Raw genomic sequence first — 7576 nt, 5'->3', positions numbered from 1 at the left:
AAGCAAAAGTTGGCCATGTTTAAAGATTTCCATTCACTGAGGGAATTGACTGCAGACATTCTACCTTTGAAGACTGGTTCCTTTCTAATACAGCATAGCGCCGACACACCTAGTGACACAAATGTTGTTGTGATAACCACAAGGGCAATCTTAGTATGACGTGCGAGTCAGAATACATTCTGGCAGATGGTACCTTCCCTATCAGCACAAGTGAATGCAGACAAATCTATACGTTACATTGTGCACTTAATGGTGGTGTGAGCAAAAAAGTTGTACCAGTAGTGTATGTGATTCTGCCCAGTAAAAGTGAGGATTGTTATGACAAGTTTTGAGGTGTAATAATGCAATTGTGCAATGACAATGAACTCAGATTGTTACCCAACATGGTTCTGAATGATTTTGAACGTGCTGCAGTTAACTCTATTAGAAGGCATCTACCCAACACCTTAGCTAAGGGTTGTTGGTTCCATTTTTGCCAGATAGTGTGGAGGAATATCCAGAAATTGTATCTGGCAGGTAACTTCGGTAGCAGTTTGTCTTTCACCATGTTGTGCAAGGAGATACCAATGTTGGCATTTGTTGCACCTGAAGATATCAGTACCACCTTTGCAGAAATCAAAGCTGACATGCCGGAGGAGGGTAAGCCACTATGCACCTTTTTTAAAGAAACATACATCCATGGCAGGCCACGTAGTATGGTATGCATGGGAATACTTCTAAGAGAGTGTACCCCCTTTGTTCGATAGCTCCTTCTGGAACCAACACGATACCTGTGTGATGGGATACCCACATAGTCAGAATGCAGTAGAGGGTTGGCACAGGAGACTATGAAGCATAATGGGGAAAAAAAAACTTGTACATGCTGGATATTTTGCATACAGTACAGCTGGAGCAGAACCATGTGGATGATCTGAGGTGTAGACACCTGCTGTGTCAGCCTTCATCACCGAAAAAGAGAAGATTGCTTGATAAGGAATCTAGTTTCACTAATTTACTGGCAGAAAAGAATGAGTTCACAGCAAAGGGATTTGTAAAGTTGGTCACTAAATAGTGCTCATTTTTATAAGGATTCATACTCTTCTGTGAAGTTCCTGTCATGGACGTTGTTTCATGGTGTTGACATGCATATAATTAACCTATCATAACATTTATTACCGCAAAATGGCTGGTTTGGTTTCATGGGACACTTCTACTGCTCTAACATTGGATGTTTGCTGTACTTTCAGGAATATGGTGGTGTTGGCACTGTTTGCAATCACGGGAAGTTGGGCGCATTGGTGTAGTTCACAAAATGTTGAAAAACATATTCCACTATCTGATTTTCAACATTTTTCAAATTTCACAGTTACAAATTTGCACATGCGAGTTGCACAAATGAATATTCGTACATGTCCATTTCGATGTTCTAAAGGTAAACCTATATAGGTTTACCTTTATAGGTTCATAGGTTCATAGATTCATACTAGGCTATCTGCCCTGGGGTATTTATAAGCCTAGCCCGATTGTGTTTGGCTTACGCCACCCCTGGATTTGAGTATACTGTGCCCTTTTTAAAGTTTAGTTTACTGTGCCTCTGTCTAATAGTGACACGGAAGTAATCCCTGGGACAAACCTACAATCCCCCATCCACTCATAAAGATTCTTCTTGAAGAGAGTCAGTGAGGTGCTCTGCCTAACATGAATTGGAATTCTATTCCAGAGCGAAGGGAGCCTCTGGGTTATGAATCTGTCCCTCCAGCATGTTCTTTTTATTTCTGTGCTGAGGTTCAAGTCCCTTGAGCGCATGGCTCTAAGGGATTTAGATTTACTGAGGTGGAGTATGTCCATTAATTCTGGGTTGGACATAACTTTATATGTCAGGCATAGATCACCTCGAAGTAGACGGTATGCAACTGAGTAGAGCTGGAGTTGTTTTAACCGAGCAGCATATGGCATCTGTTTGAGTCCCTTGATCCTCCTGGTGAGGTACTTTTGGGGTCTTTCTAATTGCTGCAGGTGTTGGGTTAGGGACATCCCAAAGGGGGCATTGTATTCTATGATGGGCCTGATGAAGGATGAATAAAGGGGCATGATTACCTCTCTTGATCTAGATGTGAATCCTTTCATGATGAGGTGGGCTATGTAGAAGGTCTTTCTAACCACTTTGGCAATGTGGTTGTCAAAGGAGAGATTGCTATCAACTTGGGTCCCCAGAACCCTAATTACTTTCTCTGTACTTAATGGGTTACCAACTATGTGGTAATTTGTGGGCACATTGTTTTTGCTAAAGGGTATGACTATACACTTTTTGGCATTTAGCTTTAGACCATGGCTCTGGCACCAGTTATCCATCTCTGCGAGACCTTTTTGAAGGATGTTTGTGTCAGCTGGAGAGTCGATCACAGCACCCAGTTTGCAGTCATCTGCGAACTTGGTGAGCCATAGTCCTCCCACATTGGCCTGTACCTCAGAAAAGTAAATACCGAACAAGAGAGGTCCCAGGACAGAACCTTGTGGGACACCACTTGTGACCGGTTTCGAGTCTGACATGGCTCCAGCAACTCTGACTCTGTGGGTTCTGTCTTTGAGCCAGTTTTCTTCACCTGAGCATCAGAGATGTTTGGGAGGCTGCACTCTGCTGGGATAGATACTTGGTCTTTTGGTGGGGGGGGTGGAGAAGTTTGCACTGAACCTGTCTGCCAGGATATTGGCGATGTCTGTGGGTTCAGTGTATTTTTTGTCATTTAGAATCAACTCAGAACAAGTCTGGGAGTTGCATCCCAGGTTCCTAACATAACTGAAAAAAGCCTTATGATTGTCTTTAGTGTCCTGTGCAATTTTTCTCTCGAAGCTGGCCTTGGAGGATTTTATGAGGGATCGTAATTTTTTGCTAGTACTGATCAAAGACGCCTTCCCTTTTAGGGATTTTGCTCTATCATGTAGTAGCTTCCTCCTTCTGTTGTACAGTTTATTTATGGCTAGGGTCCACCAGACTAGACGCCTGCCTTTGGATGATTGGGTCTTGATTTTGTTTGGGATAGCATGATCCATGCATTCCTGGAGATATCCGTAGAATGCATTTATATAGGATTCTGCAGTTTGGGCCGTAGTTTCCACTGGCCCTGGGGCCTTGAAGGATTCCACTTCAGTTTGGAGAAGTGTGAAGTTCGCTTTTGAGAAGTTTTTTACTGTGGTTTTCTGGGCTGGGGGTGGGGTTGGGATGTGGATATCCAGTGAAATTAATTTATGGTCTGATCTTACCAATGAGGGATATACTTCTGGTATGGAGCATAGAGTCCCCATGTTGGTAATGATCAGGTCTAGTATGTTTTCCCCTCTTGTGGGAGTGGTGACTAGTTGTTCCATAGCATTTGAGTTTATAAATTCCAGGAACCTTTGGGCTAAGGTGCTGGGGCTTGAGTAATGCTCCCAGTCTATATTTGGGTAGATGAAGTCACCCAATATAATGGTGTTCGGAGAGATCTTAGTGTTCTCCAATGTTTTCAGGAAAGCTGAGTGGGATTCCTGATTTTGAGAGGGTGGTCTGTAGGATGCTATAAACTGAAAAACAGTCTTGCCCACTGTCAGTTGCACATGGATGGTCTCCGATACTTCGTGCACTGCCACTAACCTGGAGGTATGGATATCCTTGATAAATATGAAAACTCCCCCTTTTTTTATGGTTCGGTCCAGGTTTTGGGGCCGAAAAGCATGATATGAGGTATAACCTGGTAGTGCTGGGGTGCTCTCTGGAGCCTTGAACCAGGTTTCTGTCACTGCACAGATATCGATGTTCTCCATACTGAGGAGAGCTTCGAGTGCATGCATCTTGAGGTTAAGACTTCTGGTGTTTAGCAGCATTAACCTTAGTTTCTTGTTCCTTGTACTGTCTATGGAGGTGGGTTTGACTTTTGAGCCTTGCCTAAAAAAGGCACTATGGGGGTGGCAAGAGCCTTTGCCAATATCCGAAAGCCCAGGGGTGACAGGTGCAAGTCATCCCTAGCAAAGCAACGTGGCTTGTCGAGCATGTCATCCCAGACTGACAGACACTGGATCCCCTTTGAATGACACCAAAATTTTAGCCAATTGTTAAAATCGATCATTTTGTCTTTATACTGTGGCATCATTCTAGGTGAGGGTAAGATGCTGCTCAAGGTCAGGGTCATACCGGCCTGGGCTACATGATCAGAGAGCTCCTCTATGTTTCTTTTCATGTAGTCGAGGGAGGAACGTCTCAGGTCATTCACTCCAGCATGTACAATGACTGAGTCATATTTGTATTTGCTTTGGAGTGACCTGAGTGCTTGCATTATGTGGTGGATCCTAGCGCCCGACAGGCAGCTCACTGTGACCTTCTCTTTATTCAGCCTGGTGAGCAGGACGTCAGTGTGTCTGACAATAGAGTCACCTATTACAAGGGTATCAGGTGTGTTATTCAGCCTTAAGGGCTGTGACTGCTTGGCACACTGGCTTTGTGTACTATGTGTTGTACGTGTTTTGCTTTGGGGTAGCGTTTGCTTGGATGTCTGCTTTGGAGGTCTGTGTTGCTTAGGTAGATTTTTATTTAGAGCCTCCGAGTATGTTTTTTTGTTTTTAGGTGTTTGGTTCGCTGTTGTGGTGGGACTATGTGATACTGGAATTGTGTTGTGTGAGGTTACCTTCTCCACCTGACTGGTTTCACCAGTTTTGAGATGAGAGAGCTCAGCCTCCAGTTTGGCTATATGGTTGCATCTCTCACATATATTTTAACCTGTTTGGAGGAGGAGAGGGTTGTCCATGTACATGAGACAGTTGTAACATTGCCTCAAAATTCCCAGATTCACCAGCTGGACTGGAGAGGAAACCATTGACTGACCTTTGGACATGCTAGAGTAATATAGGGAACTAAATTAAAATGGACCAGTAGGGGACAAGGTAATAGTAGAGAGTATAAGAGTAAGTCGTGCTTATGGTTTATTAGTGCTAACTTGTAAGATTACTTATTTGGACCAGTGAGGGGCCTGAGAATGAGAATATGGTGCTTAATTTGAGAGATAGAGCAGTTCTAAGGGAAAAAGTGAAGAGCAGACTTTGTGGAGCCAGGAATACTTTAAACCCAATTAGTACAGTGAATCACACTCAGGCGAACAGACAAAGGTTGAAAGTACTTTTTCAAGATAGCAGAATGTCGATCTGTATATGTTTGAAAAAGTAAAGGTCGACTGCGCTATATAATTTGCATATTAAACGTTTGCACAATTGTAGTACAACCTTAACTACTGTTGCATATGTAAATACGTAGTTTCCTCATTTCTTATTAGGCTGAATGGTCCCAACTGCATTGATAGCATGCTGGAAGTTTGTAGTTTGTCTTTCTGGATTATTGTGTAAAGTGGATAGCATTAGAGAATGGAGGTATGGACCCCTGTAAATAGTTTGTAAAAGACAAAAAGTATACCACGTTAGTAGCTGTTAATGTGTGGCACTGTGACAACCACACAAAGTTATTGATTAATGACATGATAACATGAGTTTTGCTGCAAATTACCTCGCAAAGTGTTGTTGCTTCAGTGTGTTGTTGACAGTAGCTCATAATTTATAGTCTGTGTCATTATGTTATCCCTGAAAGTAACCAAAAGTGCAACTATTGAAATCTTACCCCGGGATTCATGAAGCTCGGCGCAAGGATGGCAGTAGGCTTGCGCCGACAGTGGGGCATGAAGATGGCACAGTAGCGCCAAATGCATATGAATGAAGGCATGCTGCCGCCACAGCCATGTGCACAGGAAAGGAGCGCGAGTGCATAGGGTGTGTCGAAGTGCCGCACGAAGGCATGGAAATGCCAGCTGTCGACGTGCAACCTAAAATGCTTGCATATAACAAGTTGCAAGATAGTAATCACATCTGTCAGTGTCCGTGGATACTGTAACTTATGCAAAGCATGCAAGAAAGTTCCTGTGAGCACAAAATGAAGAAGCAAACACAAATGCACGGTAGGGAATAATGGGTCCCTATCCCGCCAACAAATGACATGGAAGACCGTGTGGCCATAGTCCAATGCAGTGCAGATAGCTATACCAAGTGGAAGTGAAACGCATCATATGTTAGCAAGCTGCCAGTAGGTACATCCAGCCCAATGGTTAGGGTCACCAGCTGACCCATAATGTGAGGGAGGGTACACAGCTGGGCAGATGTGTCCATAACAAAATACATGATAAATGTACATATCTAGCGACCATATGTTCAAATCATATTCCACAAGGCATGTAATAGTCACATACAAAAGGTATGCCTGTATTTCACATACCAAATGTGATAGGAAATAGAATAAGCGTGTAAACGAAACAGAAGGAGCATATAAACAGCTACAACAATAAGGAAACATGTAGGATGAAAGGAACAGTATTATCCGTACTGTCGACTGTGGGGATGTGCTGGCCAGTACAGTCAGATATGTATACGGAATATATCCCATCCTGGACATAGGAAAAGGTGGCATCCTACCAATGAGTAGAACAGTCTGCCAAAATCCGCAAATCAGCGGTACAAGCCAAACCTGTCAGGATGTGTCACAGTTGAACAGGTAGTACCCAGGTATACCAACCAAGTAATGAAAGATAAGTATGGGTGTGTACCTATGTGCATGAGGTATAGCATGTAGAAAGCAAACATGGCAGGGTAGTCCACACAACCATACAGGTACCTGACATATGTAGGGTATTCAATGCATTACACTGGCCGTGTCATGGGCCAACAACCAAAGCAGTGATGTATGGGGTGTGAGGAATATGTGTGTGTGGGGGGATGGGTAATGGTACAATCCTCCAAGGCGATACTGTGTCGTATGCAGAATAGTTGAACTGAAGGTGTATGAGGGAGCAGCGGATGAAGCTGAAAGAAACACAGACACATGTCTAAACAGCTGCAATACAACTAGACAGGTCATACTGTAGAACACAATCACACAAACATATGAATATTGAAATGTGCGATACAAATGTCACCGGCACATACCCACAGATTGGTCCTGATGGAACTGGACATAACAAATGCAACACACCTGGATGCATAATGGACTACCCAGCATCCCCTCCACATCACACAACCCGCTCCCTTACCTGATCGTCTGCCAAATCCAGCCATACTTGGCCTACTGGTTTGGTGAAGCCACAGCTACACATAGTGACCACTACACATAAGTAGTAGGTAGTGTCACCCTAGGCAGTTGCAGGATTGCACACTATGTATCCCTTGCATGTAAAACCCCCAGCACATTTTCATAATGCCAGAAAAATGGTCGGTATTTGTCTTGTTTTGGACCAGTCCAATTTTTGGGATATCCCTCATGGGATACGTAACATGTGTAAACATTAGAATGGAAGACACGAAGTCCAGTCCTGTAGATATCTGGACACAAGTTGGAATGTGCATTAGAGGTGCACGACACTGTCCAGCCCTAAATGGTCATGCATAACCTACTACCCAGGATCAAACACCTGCCCGTGATGCACATGTCCCGACATGAATAAGCGAGAGAATATATTGCACACATTTGCATAGTGGCACATGGTATAAGGGTGATGAAGGCACTGACGTAAACAGGATACTCCTGATCCAC

Source organism: Protopterus annectens, chromosome 4.part0 (assembly GCF_019279795.1).
Source record: "Protopterus annectens isolate FY-2018-M chromosome 4.part0, PAN1.0, whole genome shotgun sequence".
Lineage (NCBI taxonomy): Eukaryota > Metazoa > Chordata > Ceratodontiformes > Protopteridae > Protopterus > Protopterus annectens.
Note: the sequence above shows the minus strand (reverse complement) of the source record.